The 15,604-nt window shown below is 44.9% G+C and overlaps 1 long non-coding RNA gene across 1 annotated transcript; it reads right to left on the reverse strand.

Annotated features, from left to right (window-relative positions):
- Positions 1 to 1,475: 1,475 nt before the first annotated feature.
- On the reverse strand, positions 1,476 to 11,912 carry LOC146180043 (uncharacterized). Its single transcript, XR_014700947.1, has 3 exons — positions 11,526 to 11,912; positions 9,935 to 10,023; positions 1,476 to 2,044 (listed from the first exon to the last, which is right to left on the reverse strand). It is a non-coding gene; the product is annotated as an uncharacterized LOC146180043 (long non-coding RNA).
- Between the last annotated feature and the right edge of the window lie 3,692 nt (positions 11,913 to 15,604).

Genomic DNA, 15,604 nt, shown 5'->3' on the forward strand with positions numbered 1-15,604 from the left:
CGTGTGTACTCCGGCCGAATTGGAATGTTCTTCCTATATTTCAGCTTCGACGTTCACACTATGACTGTTGCTTTCACGAATTCAACTCAGCCCGCAAAAGAACAGTATGTATTGAATCGTCTTTAGTTCCGCACTCGTCTTCGTCTTTTATTCCTAACTTTACAAGTATAGCTCTCTGCAGTTTCAACGCAATCAACTGGGTCGGTCGTCGATGATTGAAACTTAAGGGTCCTTTAATTTTCGTCAATACAAATCATACTTATCTGTGTCATTTTCTATAATTACTCTGACAAAAAATTACTAAGTTTCATTTCCTAACCCGACATCATATCCACCATACGCTCTGCAAATTCTCCTTCTTACTCGGCAGGAGGTTCAGTAATTGTCAGGGCCATATTTTTACTGAGTGAAACCGCATAATGTATAGCAACAGTGGCAAGCATATAGTGACGCCTTCTCGATGTAAATAACAGTGGTCTGCCGAGTCACTCAACGGATAAAGAAAACGTTTGAAGGCGCTGTTTTCACTTTCGACTGCTACAAGAGCAAGTTATCGGGTGAAAAAGGCTTTCGTGTCTTTTAGGTGGTCAGGGTTTTCGCGCGCTGCCTGGGGCTTCAAGGAAGAGAAATAGTTCATAACCATATCCGTTCATTTCTGGAGTAGATATAGCGTAGCTGTGCAGAACGATCAAGGGTGCGTCTTCTCTTAGAGAGAGGGGGAAGAGAGAGACGGCGGTAAGGATTAACCTACAAAAGCACAAAAGCACGACTGCTGGCAGTGATCCGCCGTAGTCGTCAGTGCTTACCCTTCGGTGAACTGTAACCATAGCACGGACACATGCAGTTCCCAGAATCGCCAAAGCTGTAGCGCGTAGCTTCAATGGCGCCACGGATGCGCTACCTGTCTCAACACGACAACATGCAGGCCTAGCGGTCACTCGTGCGGTCAGAGGGAACATAATTTTTGGCGCTCTCTCTTTCTCTACCAAGCGGAGCGGATCGGACGAGTATTGGCTCCGTGATTATCGCCGGCCGCTACCTGGTCCGCGTTTCCCATTGTAGTGCCACCAAATGCCGAATACCTTTTTTAAAGGGACACTGCAGTGGTTTTCAAACTTGCTCACCTTCCACTGACTGAAGTAGACTCATTGTTGGTCAGGTCTGTGAAGTTATTTTTGCGATTATTGCGAAAACACCTGAGCAATCGCCGATTGAAAACACATCGTTCAAACTTGCAGCGCGAACGGTAAATATTTTGTCTCTCGGCGTCCATTATCACCAAACCTCAATAATTTTAGTAGAAATGTAGACGAGAAAGTATTAGCGCCAAAAGTTGCAAGAAAATGGAATAATTCTTTCAGTTTTGCAGACATTTTTTATTTGCATTGTTTTACATACCGTAGGATATGTGGTCAAGTATCGTTAAAAGAAGGGTATTTCTTATGTCGTCTTGAAATAAGGTACTCTCTGAAAGAAGCAAGGCAGAAATATCAGTCGGCGCTATCGCAGGAATGTGTGCGCAAGCCGTGCATACACATCCATGGCAATTCGTTTGTGTTAACCCAAAAGAAATGTTCAGATATGACATTCGCTACAATAATTTGATGACGAGAATATGAAGTATCAATGGATGAAGCCGTGATATGTTTAAGAGATTAGCAAATAGGGATGGATAAAAAAGGGCTTCGCATATTCAAGATTTCAGTTCCTGTTTAGCTACTTGCTACACAGGCAGCTAAGACAATACAAATGTGGGTGTAAAAAATGACTAAAATGTGAAATATAGAAAAATAAAGCATCACGTACGCCTTCAACTTGCATGATCTCTGTGTCTTCGTGGAAAACCGCCATTATGTAGCGCTGATCGAAAGGCCTGATGACATGGGATTTTTTCGCTGGGTCGAAATTGTTGAGCACCACTAGAGAATCCGCTTGTAACCGTACCTGGAGTTTGATACTTTGGTGCTTTTTGACATTTGTAGAGAAATTTATTTTCGCATTGTCTATTATTGATCTGTCCTTTCCGAGGAACTGGACGTACAGCCTAGAGGAAAAGGAACCCGACAAAACACAGTGTAAGTATTGTCTGTCTGGAAGGTGCGAATTTGGAAAGGTGCGTAAGGTGCTGCTTCAGTTTAAATTAATTGTTTTACCACATGTTCAGCAGCGCTGTTAATAGAGCGACCTAATTCGCATAGGATGATGGGTTAAAATTTTACTTTTAGGTATATTTCACGCATTCAAGAAGATATCTTCCAAGTTAATTTCATTTCTACGGAAATTATTTTTCGAATCTCAGCTTAAATGCATGTGGTTGACGACGATTTACAGTCTTAATTATACCACCTACAAGACTGTCGGTTTCTCATGACTGTCTGCGTGGCGTGAAAATACATAGGGCTACAAAAATCTACTTTTGACCATTATTCTAACCACTACGTTTTCCTCACGCAGCTGCGTAGTTTGAGCGTATTGTTACGTTAAATGTAACAAACGGCAGCCGTTCACTGTTATTACAAAAGCAAATAACTCACCAGTGGTGACAACAGCCGAAATGAATTGGCGAACAACTGACTCTTGCCGGCTATCAACCATATTGAGCTGTTTGTTTCTAGTCCTTCGAGACCTACTCGTTGAGTTTCTGACGGTACAGTATTGAGCAACCAAGAGCACAAGTGACCCATAGCTTCAAAATGGCAACCCAGGCTCACCGTCGCATTGTAACAGCATGTAATACCAAGCGGCAAATGTAGTACGTCCCACACTTCGTCACTGTGCGTGAGTTGCACAGCAACAACACACATATGAGATATTTTTGAACGCTGTATGTAGGCTTGTTGGCGGTATCAAGGATCTTTGTCCCACAATTTGTATACAGTTTTTGAGCCACCGTTTTGTGCAGTATGTTCGATTTGGGTCAAATGATTCTACGGGAGAGAGGAGCGGTGGCGTAGCGGTAGAACATCCGCCTCGCATGCAAGAGGACCGGGGTTCAAATCCCGGTGCCGCGCAATTCTCCACCGGATGACAAAAAAAAAAAAAAAATCCGCGTGTCGATGGAATTGAATATACAGGTTTGGGGTGCGACCTGATGCTGGTGAACACCTCCGGCAACGCACTCCCTCACCAGAACAGGAGTTGGCCACCCTGGTGCAGTAATTGGCCACAACCTCCTATGATAAGCTCCATAAAACCTCGGCCCTCAGTCACCAGCGGCTGCGGAACAACTGACCACGGCGGCGGTCAGACCTGTGACGCAGCAGGGGGTGCTAAGAAAGCCTGGCTCCGCTGGACAGGCCGCCATTGGAAACTGACCCTGGCAACGTTTAATGCTAGAACCCTAGCTAGTGAAGCTAGTTTAGCAGTGCTGTTAGAGGAACTAGAGGGCATGAAATGGGATGTCATAGGGCTTAGTGAGGTTAGGAGGCCGAATGAGGCATATACTGTACTGAAGGATGGGCATGTACTGTGTTATCGAGGTTTACCAGAGAGGCGACAACTAGGAGTAGGTTTCCTTGTCAATAAGTATATAGCGGGTAATATACATGAATTCTATAGTATTAATGAGAGGGTTGCAGGCATCGTAATTAGGCTTAATAAGCGGTATAAACTGAAGGTTGTACAGGCCTATGCACCTACATGTAGTTATGATGACCAGGCAGTTGAAAGCTTCTATGAAGATGTAGAATCGGCAATGCGAAAAGTAAAGACGCAGTATACTGTACTAATGGGCGACTTCAATGCCAAGGTAGGGAAAAAACAGGCAGGAGGCAAGGCAGTAGGTGACTATGGCATTGGCTCTAGGAATAGCAGGGGGGAGTTACTAGTTGAGTTTGCAGAGCGCAATAACTTACGAATCATGAATACCTTCTTTAGCAAACGGAAGAACCGAAAATGGACATGGAAAAGTCCTAACGGAGAGACTAAAAATGAAATCGACTTCATAATGTGTTCAACCCCCGCCATTGTGCAGGATGTAGAGGTAATCGGGAAAGTTCGATGTAGTGACCACAGGATGGTGAGGTCCCGAATTAGCCTAAATCTAAAGAAGGAACGCAATAGATTAGTAAGAAAGAAACCCATCAACGAATTAGCGGTGAGGGGGAGGGCAGAAGAGTTCAGGATCTCGCTACAGAATAGGTATTCAGCTCTAACTGAGGATGGCGACATTACCCTAGAGGCAAGGAACAATAATTTCAGAGATATCATTACTGAGTGCGCGGTAGAAGTAGGCGGTAGGATAGTTAGAGAGGATACCGGTAAGCTGTCTAAGGAGACGAAAGATTTGATTAAGAAACGGCAGAGTATGAAAGCTTCCAATCCAACAGACCAGATCGAATTGGCCGAGATATCAAAGCTAATCAATAAGCGCAAGGTGGCCGATATAAGGAAGTATAACATGGAGAAAATTGAGCATGCTGTAAAGAACGGGGGAAGCCTTAAAGCGGTAAAGAAGAAATTGGGCATAGGCAAAAACCAGATGTATGCGATAAAGGACAAGGCGGGCAACGTCATCACTAATATGGACAAGATAGTCAAAGTAGCCGAGGAGTTCTATACAGATCTCTACAGCAGCCAAAGTAGTCAGGACCGTAATGAGATTGGCGGTAGGGAAAAACAGTCAGACGTTCCACCAGTGACGAAGGACGAGGTCAAGAAAGCACTAGAAACTATGAAAAGGGGGAAATCAGCTGGAGAGGATCAGATAACTACAGATTTGCTGAAGGACGGGGGGGATATCGTGCTAGAAAAACTGGCCACCCTGTATACGCAGTGCCTGGTGTCGTCGACGGTACCGGAAGCATGGAAGAATGCAAACATTATCCTCATTCACAAGAAAGGGGACTCTAAGGACCTTAAAAATTACAGACCAATCAGCTTACTGTCTGTTACGTATAAGGTATTTACTAAGGTAATCGCTAATAGAATCAGCACAACCTTAGACTGCAATCAAGCAAAGGATCCAGCAGGGTTTCGGAAACGGTACTCTACTATCGATCATATCCATACCATCAATCAGGTGATAGAAAAATGCGCGGAATATAACCAGCCCTTATACATAGCATTCATTGATTACGAAAAAGCATTTGACTCAGTTGAAACCTCGGCGGTGATGCACGCATTGCGAAATCAGGGGGTAGACGAGCCGTACGTGAAAGTGCTGGAAGATATATATAGTGGCTGCACAGCAACCATAGTTCTGCATAAAGAAAGTAACAAAATTCCCATAAAGAAAGGTGTTAGGCAAGGAGACACAATCTCCCCAGTACTATTCACAGCTTGTTTAGAGGAAGTATTCAGAGACTTGGAATGGGAGCAGTTAGGGATAAGGCTAGATGGAGAATACCTCAGTAATCTGCGATTTGCTGATGACATTGCCTTGCTAAGCAACTCGGGAGATGAACTGCAAATAATGATTGATGACCTAGACAGGAAAAGTAGAAAGGTAGGCTTGAAAATCAATATGCAGAAGACTAAGGTAATGTTCAACAGCCTCGGGAAGGAACAGGAGTTTACATTAGGTAGCGAAATACTGGAAGTAGTAGGCGAATATATCTACTTAGGACAGGTAGTAACCGCAGATCCGGACCATGAAAAGGAAATAACAAGAAGAATAAGATTGGGATGGAGCGCATTTGGCAAGCACTCGCAGATTATGACTAGCAGCTTACCGGTATCGCTCAAGAGGAAAGTATACAACAGTTGCATCTTGCCTGTACTCACCTATGGGGCTGAAACGTGGAGGCTAACCAAGAGAGTTCTACTTAAGTTGAGGACAACCCAGAGGGCTATGGAACGAAAAATGGTAGGGGTAACATTAAGAGATAAAAAGCGTGCAGAGTGGGTCAGAGAAATAACTCAAGTTAACGACATTCTAGTGGAAATTAAGAAGAAGAAATGGACATGGGCAGGACATGTAGTGCGAAGAGAAGATAACCGATGGTCGCTGAGGGTAACAAACTGGATTCCAAGGGAAGGAAAGCGTAGCAGGGGGCGGCAGAAAGTTAGGTGGGCGGATGAGATTAAGAAGTTCGCAGGGGTCAGGTGGATGCAGCTAGCACAGAACCGGGTTAAGTGGAGAGATATGGGAGAGGCCTTCGCCCTGCAGTGGGTATAATCAGGCTGATGATGATGATGATGATGATGATTCTACGGGTTACAATGCACAAAATTGAGCTTTGATTCGGAGCCCATTCTATGCGGGATATTCGCACCAGCGACCATTACTCTTTCAAGCCACGTCTCATGGGGCAATTCAATTGGTCATTGCGGCCGAATAGTTTGTCGTAGAAAGATCAGGATGCTTCAAACGATGCGCCATTTAGTGTGGTACACATCATCATCAGCTGAACTATGCCCACTGCACGGCGAAGGCCTCTCCTATGTTCGTGCAATTCACCCGGTTCCATTGTAGCTGCATCTACCCCGGCAAATGTCCTAACCTCATCCACCCACCTAATATTTATCTGCCGCCCCCTGCTAAGCTATCCTTTTCTTGGAGTTCAATTCGTTACTGTTTGAGACCAGAGGTTATCCTCTCTTACCACTACATGTCCAGCACATGACCCATTACTCCTAATTGCGTCTATAATATCAGTACCTTGAGTTATTTCACTGCAACTCTGTACGCTTCCTAACTATAAATATTATACCTATTATATCCCTTTTCATAGTCCGCTGCGTTTTCCTGAGCATAATAGAACACTTTTCGCTAAACTTCATGTTTCAGCCCCAAAGATGAGTATCTACGATTAGCTGCTTGTCATAATGTGTGAGTGCCTTCCAAATACGCTCCATCCAAATTTTATTATCTTACTTATTTCTCTTTTATGGCCCGGATCTGCGGTTACTACCTGCCATAATTAGAATATTCACCTATCACTTTCAGTGCTACGCTACCTATCCTAAATTGCTTTTTCTTTCCAAGGCTCTTCAACTTTACCTTAGTTTCCCGCATATTAATCTTTATGCCTACATTTCTGCTCCTCCTGTATAGATCAATAATCACTAGTTTCAATTGGTCCGGTGAGTTACTTAATAATCTAATGCGCGAGTCAAAGATTACCGGGATATTCGTCATTGACCATGACGCGTAACTAATCCCATTCCGTCTTTCATTACAGCTTCTGAGAAAGCTGTATATATAACTGGGGAGATGGTGCCTGCTTGCGTAGTACCTTTCATAATATAGCTTTTTCCATTTTCTTTATGTTGAACTATGGATGCTGTGTAGCCATTATAGATATCTTCCAGCACTTTCTTACATGCGTCACCTACGCCCCTATCTCGCAATGCCTGCTTAACTGTTGAGGTTTAGACTGAGTCAAATGCTTTCTCGCCGTCAGTGAATTCTGTGTATGCATAGGGACTGGATATATAGCGAGCTACACATTTCCATCTAAATTTGACTCACAGCGCTCAGTTAGGATATAGCTGAGTATACGGATTATAGCGTTGGCGGACGTACACCAATGTTTTCTGCATATAAGCAATGTTGGTTACTGCGTTGCTAAATCCCCTTATACTTGTAAAAAAAAAAAAAACAAAGCAGATTTCAACCGGTAACGCCCGAAAATCGATTACCGCTTGCGCACTGGGTAATTTTGTTAGCCATTGTTTAGGGAAATTACCCAAAGTGGAGTAGAATTGTGATATGTGTGGTTGCACTTGAGTGGGTGTGAATGGGCATTTACTAACTTACAGCTCCTAATGTTTTGCTCAAACGTCTCCTCATTTGGGCACTTTTTGACGTAAGACATTGTAGGCTGTCAATATCTAGGGAATCACTTCCGATCCTGTGTAGCGCACGTGACAGTATGATGGACTCTAGGTGACTCTTTTCCAACTTGGAGAAATACCAGCTGATAACAATCACTTCAGGAGATATATGCGGATCCTACTACACTTGGCGCCTAGCCGAGTGTCCTTCAGGACCCCTACTTTGGGAAATAAAGTTTTATCAAACCAAACCAAACTATGCAGCTATCAGCACCTATTTTGCCATTTTATATATATTAGCTTAGGGATGACGTTATATGTGCTGCCACCGTCTGCTTCAAAGCTGACGCCAACTTTGAGCAATGCTAACTACATGAATTAAACAAGAAAAAGTATTTAGAAAATAGTGTTCACAAGCGCACCTCTATGAATCGCACTTCCATCCGGTTCCGCCCTCTCGATTATTTCGAAAAGCATGTACCGTGATGCTTCAGAATTGATCGTCTTTGAAATGGCATTTATTACTTTTGTAGCTTGTTCTAAGATACTGGAACCAATTTGCGTTGGTTACTAAATTCAGACAGAGGAACACGACACACATGTGTATGTATGTTTTTATTTACCGTTAGAAAATGATTTGAGTAAAAAGCTACGAAGTAGCCAAATATAAACTAATTTAAAACTGTCGTACTGTGTACCCAGTTTTCCTTCATTCCAGAGATATTATTGCGCATTTCGGAAGATTATATGCTCTCGAGACGTTTGCCTGCACAGACTGTTATGAAGTGCCCTCCTATTATGTACGCGGAAGTGACTCATGGATGCTCCTCATGGAGTTCAATACGCACGGAGCCTATATTATATCGGTAGTCTTTTTTCACTACGTAGCTGACCACTGCATGCTAACAATTACGAGTAGATATTGAAGGTAAAGAGATGGGGTATTATTAAGTACACATTGGTAAGCATCAAGATTAGGTTTTGCAAAATGAGCCGCAGCGAGTAAGAATAACTTTGACCCGTCATGCATCACACGCGGAGGCTACTGTCCCCCTATTTTATCTACTGTTATTGCCGACAAATGCTGCAAATACACCGAAACAACATTGTTTTTTCAACTTCGCAGCACAGAATACATCATTTTGTATGTTACTCAACACCTTCCTCCTCATGAACACAAGCGCAGAGAGACACTGTCTATGACAATCGCTAAGTAGCCTCTTAAAAATACTAATTCCCAAAGCACTGCTTGCCTCACGGGTGGCAGTTCGCATGGACGTGCGAGGAGCACGCGTAGGCACCCCTGAAGAGATTGCCGCAAGACACGATTTAAAGCTTGTATGAAAAGGTCCTGGCGCTGCTTGGGCAGACCAAAGGGCCTCAATGTAGGAAACGTAATGTGAGAAGCGATACGGACCATTTGGGAATACAGCTTCGTTCAGCTGTCAGTTAATTATTTATTTAGTGTACATACTTTCAAGGCCGGTAGGCACAATAGAAAGGCGTGATAGAGTACATTATTCTGCGGCGATGAAAGAAACATTGAGCAGCATGTTCCAAAATATATGTGCAGGCGATAGTGGAGATAGTAGAATACTAATGAGATACGTCACAGCACCGCGACGAACATTTATCCATCTTGATAAAGTGATAATGATAATGACATCCCACTCATCACATAAATTATTAAAAATTTAGCTCAACATTATCATTATATATCAAAGGGTTCGGACTCTTCATGAAGTTTCATGACCAAGTCTCATTGATGTCGAGTGATGTTTCTAAATTTATGGTTCAAATTGGACGAACTAAGAGATCTGTATGATCAGTCCTGATGAACAACCAGCCTAGTTGTCTGGGTCTCTTCTAAGTCGCAGGGCATTAGAGGCTTGAAGCGTACAAGTATAAACTTAGCCGGTCACTGATAGAATTCCTCGCCCCATGATTCTTACTTCGGATAATATACTTGGCGAGATCTCCCTTTCAGACGGCAGCAGTCTGTAGTTACATTTCGCATATTTCGTGAGAGCTCAATAGAAGCAATCACCTATTCAGAATAGAATAGGGCACCTCAAACCCAGTTGAAAAGTTGCACACTAAATGAATAAATATAAAGAATTTAAGATATTAAAATGTAAGCAATGAATAGAGCGAACAAGTTAAATAATAAGTCTGAGATTATGTTCACAGCTTTCAAAGTTGAGAAAAAACTTACTGTGGAGGATTGTCTATCTTGGGTCGCACAGTGTAGAGAATTGATGTGTGGATTGGAAGCGGCAGGTCCCATAGTATTGATTCGCTACCCTGTGATGAATGAGACCGAAGCGCCATCATCAAACACATCTACTAGGACCTCACTTCTATTATATCGCTATTTACTGTACCATAGAGACATGCCATCAGCAGTGCATTTGAAGTATTTTCAAGGATATGATAATCCGTGCACAGCAGCGGCATGTTGGTCATTTTTTTTATTGATGTGGTCACAGAGATGGTGAGAAAATCTCTTTAATGAAAATCTCGCGCAAGTGATTCCGATAGTAAAAGGACTGTAAAGGCAGTAAATTATAAAGGCTAAAATAAACTCGAATAAAGTTAGAAAGCAGTTGATTTGAGGTGCATTACAATGGCACGATAGAAAGCGAGCGCAGTGTTTTACAAAGCGTTGACAAATCTCAGTGTATAAATTGTGGACGTTCTTCAGACGCGTACAGGGATTGCGAATTTATGTTAACATTTCGTAGCTATGATCAGCTCAGTATCGCTAAATACAATCAACAGTTAAAGTGCCTTGTTTCAGCAAATACATAACATTTTCAGGTGCTCATTGCTCGGCAGGCGCTTTGAATGGTAGCAAAATGTCGCGTGGTGGCGACAAGGCCATGATCAAAATTGAGCACACAAAGATATAGAAGCACTAAAACGAACTCGTTACTGGGTTGGCGTGCGCCCGCAAAATAACTAAGCCATTCGGCGGAGGCGATAGGAAAAGTAGTTCTCGGTAGTCGCCGAACCAAAAATACCCGTTACTCTTGTCAGCACTGAATTTAAAGGCGACGAGGAAAGATCTAGATAAAGCCGCAAACGGTACTAGCATCACCTGGAACTTTAGAAATATGCGCGAGTGATCTAAATCTTCGAGACAGATCTGGGCGCACCCTGCACGAAAAAGGAACTGCTAAAGGTGCCCCACACGACCATCCAGCCTTAACAAACATAGAATACAGAACTCATACGCGAGCCAGAATAAGAGTAATAAGGCCGCATGCCGGCGGCTGCTAAAAAAAACGAATACGGTTTTGAAGCTTAGGCGGCATTTCAGTTCAGTTCAGTAGTTCAGTCGTGTCCGACTCTTCGTGACCCTATTGACCATGTCACGCCACGCTTTCCGGTCTCTCACTATCTTCCTAACATCACATAACTTCATCTGCAGTGCCTCGAAGATGCCATCTAACCATCGCGTTCGCTGCCTACCCCTTCTCCGGCGACCCTCAACCTTTCCCAACATCAAATCTTTCTCCAGCGACTCCTCTCTTCTCATCAGATGACCAAAGTAGCTGAACTTTAACTTTAGAATTTGACCCTCCAATGAGCAGTCAGGGTTTATGGTCGACAATATTGACTTATTTGATCTTCTGGCAGTCCAAGGAACTCTCAAGAGTCTTCGCCAGCACCATAATTACTCCCTCTTTAAATAACATCGCCTCGATGTTTCAAAATAAACAGACATGAATTAAGACAAACATTGCGAAGCGAATATGAATAACCTTTAGCGCGCGTAATAAGGAATAAGACGTACAACATACACAATTGTTGGGTGCACTAGGTGCCGTTGAGATGATGTCGCGCCGTCGCGAACGACCTCGTAGTTCAATTGTCCTACTCGATGAAGCACCTTGCACGGGCCGAAGTATCGGCGTTAAAACTTGTCACTCAGTCCGCTGCAGCGAATCGGTGTCCAAACCAGACTTTATCTCCCGGCTTGTATTCAACACCGCGTCGTCGTTAGTTGTAACGTCATGCGTCGGTTCGATCTTTAATGCGCATTTGGGCGTGTTTTCGGGTTTCCTCTTCACGTTGAAAGTAGGCGGTGACGTCCAGGTTCTACTCATCGGTTAAGTGCGGCAGCATTGCGTCGAGCGTCGTCGGGGGCACGCTGACGTACACAAGGCGGAAAAGGGTCGACTTTGTTGTCTCCTGGGAGGCGGTATTATAAGCAAAAATGACTTAGGGTAGAATGGTGTCCCAGTCTTGTGTTCGGCGTCAACGTAAGTACATACACCCTCCCACATTTTTAACCTGAACGCACGAGCATCGACCGCCTAGTCGATAAGCGCCGTACGACGAAACACAGATGCGAAATGGGCGTGAATACGCGCATGCGCGCAGTGAGCGCTCCAGTGCAGCTGTCCTCTGCCAGGCTGTTACTGGAACCGGATTCAACCGAACCTCCTTTTTTGTGCGCTATCGCATTTCCTTCTGTTTTTTGCATGCCGCTGAGAAAAGACTAGAAAAGGCAACTTGGTACCGCCTGTTTTCCTGTACGAGGAAGGTGTGAATTGATAAGCGAAGTAATTTCATAGGAAAGAAACAAAATGCTGATATGCATGTAGTATAATCAGCGGGCATTCCATCCAGTGCAAGCGTTACTACCCGACCGCTTATTTAAAACTTGACGAAAGCGTTCGGATAAGAAAAAAGATGATGGCGATAACGGTGCTCAAAAGGAGCATGGGTGAGGTCCCGTTCCTACAACAGCTTGCGTAGGCTTTGCGGTAAATGCCGTTCCCCGGTCCGTGATAACCACTTCTGGGGCACCGTGTTGCAATAGAATTTGTTCGACAAAAACTTAGCGACTTCTGCCGCAGTACCATTGGGCAGTGCTTTTGCTGCGGCGTAGCGGGTAAGGTAGTCCGTGGCTACGATGATCCGCAGATGAAGATAGAAAGGGGCCCAGGAGACCTATCCCAATTTGTTGAAAGGGCAGGGTTGGGGATGGTATCGGGTTCAGTAGCCCAGCTGGTCTGATCGGATTCGTCTTGCGTCGGCTGGAACTCAAGGCACGTTTTCACATAATGGGCAGCGTCGGAAGGCAGTCGTGGCCAGTAGCACTTCATCTGGATTCGATGCAATGTGCGTGCTAGCCTGAGATGCCGTGCTGTTGGCTGGTCGTGTAACGCATCAGGGATTTCCTGCCGGATGCTTTTAGGCACGGAATGAAGCTGCGCGGTCTTGTTGGGAGCGAAGTTCTTTACGAGGACGTCATTGCTTAAGGCGAATGACGACTACTGAGGACTTAACACAACATGAGCTAAAGCGGTCGTGCGTTCCAAGAAATTGGCTAGGTCTTTCAGCTCAGGATCTGATCGCTCCTGTTTTGCAACATTGCTGGCACTTAGTGGCTTCAGAAAGGCGTCGTCGTCGTCGTCCTTCGGGGGAGCGTCGACGGGAGCGCGAGATAAGCAGTTTACGTCGCAATGTTTGCGGCCCGACTTATAGACTACAGTCGCGTGAAATACTTGATGTTGTAGGCTCCATCGGGCAAGGCGGCTGAGGGGGTATTTCAAGATAGCCAGCCAGCAGAACACGCGATGGTCTCTTACAACCTTGAAGGGTCAATCGTATGGGTATGGACGGAACTTAGAAGTGCCCCGGATGATCACGAGGCACTTCTTCTAGGTCGTCGAGTAATTGACTTCGGCTTTTGTGAGGGACCTGCTAGCATAGGCGATTAGTTTCTCCTGTTCGGCACTCTTCTGGACGAGAACGGCTCCTAGGGCGACACTGCTCGCGTTGGTATGAATGTGGGTGTCGGCGTTTTCATCAAAGTGGCCAAGTACAGGAGCGCACTGCAGGCGGCGCTTAAGTTCGCCCCAGGCTTCTCCTTGCGGCGCTTCCCCATTTAGCAAATATGCCAGCCTTTGCAAGCTGCGTCAACGCTCGGCGATGCACGAAATGTTTCTGACAAATTGTCGATAATATGCGCACAACCCAAACAATCTGCGCACAGCTTTCTTGTCGGCAGGGAGTGGATATTGTGCGATTCCAGCTTCGTTCTCCGGGTCTGGGCGAAAACCATCCTTGCTAACGATGTGACTTAAGGAACGCAGTTCCTCATAGGCGACGAGGCAATTCTCTGGTTTAAACGTTAGTACCGATGACTTGATGCATCTAGCACTGACTGCCGCCGTTCTAGAGGGTCTCCACAGTTTGACGAGAAAACGACATCGTCCAAGTATACCAGATAATTTTGCCACTTCAAGCCAGCCAATACTGTCTCCATTACTCGTTAAAGCGTGGCTGATGCGGAGCAGAGGCCAAATGTCATAACCTTGAACTCGAATAGGCCGTCCGGTGTGATAAATGCGGTTTTCTAGCGATCTCTCTCGTCGACCTAAATTTGCCAATGGCCACTCTACAGGTCCATTGATGAGAAGCACACCTTGCATTGCAGAGCCGGTCCAGTGTGTCATTGATGCGAGGGAGAGGGTACACATCCTTCCTAGTTATACTGTTTAGGCGGCGGTAATCGATACATAAACGACGTGTCCCGTCTTCACTAAAATGACTGGTGCCGCCCAGGGGCTCCTCAATGGCTGGATCACATCATCATGAAGCATTTCCTTAATTTGATCGCGTATGGCCTGGCGTTCAAGGAGAGATACCCGGCAGGGGCTTTGACGTAGCGGTTGAGCGTGCTCTTCGGTGATGATGCGGTGCTTTGCTAACGGAGTTTCCGTACCTTCGACGCTGAAGAAAAACACTCGCTGTAGCTTTCTAGCAGAGTGCGAATCCGGTCTTTTCTATCATGGGGTAGAGCTGCGTTGATGTAGAACGTAGGCTGCTTTGCTCGTTTGGGTGCACCGTCATCAGGTTGGCTGCGGAGGGCGAAGATATCTCGGGTCTTCGATAGATCGTTATGGAAACCGATCGTCGTGCCCTCCTTTAGGTGCCGGTATTCTTCGGCGATAAGGGACAAGGCGGGCAACGTCATCACTAATATGGACAAGATAGTCAAAGTAGCTGAGGAGTTCTATACAGATCTCTACAGTAGCCAAAGTAGTCAGGACCGTAATGAGATTGGCGGTAGGGAAAAACAGACAGACGTTCCACCAGTGACGAAGGACGAGGTCAAGAAAGCACTAGAAACTATGAAAAGGGGGAAATCAGCTGGAGAGGATCTGATAACTACAGATTTACTGAAGGACGAGGGGGATATCGTGCTAGAAAAACTGGCCACCCTGTATACGCAGTGCCTGGGGTCATCGACGGTACCAGAACCATGGAAGAATGCCAACATTATCCTCATTCACAAGAAAGGGGATTCTAAGGACCTTAAAAATTACAGACCAATCAGCTTACTGTCCGTTACGTATAAGGTATTTACTAAGGTAATCGCTAATAGAATCAGGACAACCTTAGACTGCAATCAAGCAAAGGATCGAGCAGGGTTTCGGAAACGGTACTCTACTATCGATCATATCCATGCCATCAATCAGGTGATAGAAAAATGCTCGGAATATAACCAGCCCTTATACATAGCATTCATTGATTACGAAAAAGCATTTGACTCAGTTGAAACCTCGGCGGTGATGCACGCATTGCGAAATCAGGGGGTAGACGAGCCGTACGTGAAAGTGCTGGAAGATATATATAGTGGCTGCACAGCAACCATAGTTCTGCATAAAGAAAGTAACAAAATTCCCATAAAGAAAGGTGTTAGGCAAGGAGACACAATCTCCCCAGTACTATTCACAGCTTGTTTAGAGGAAGTATTCAGAGACTTGGAATGGGAGCAGTTAGGGATAAGGCTAGATGGAGAATACCTCAGTAATCTGCGATTTGCTGATGACATTGCCTTGCTAAGCAACTCGGGAGATGAACT

Source organism: Amblyomma maculatum, chromosome 9 (genome assembly GCF_055883805.1).
Source record: "Amblyomma maculatum isolate TAMU_Amacu chromosome 9, ASM5588380v1, whole genome shotgun sequence".
NCBI classification, from domain to species: Eukaryota; Metazoa; Arthropoda; class Arachnida; order Ixodida; family Ixodidae; genus Amblyomma; species Amblyomma maculatum.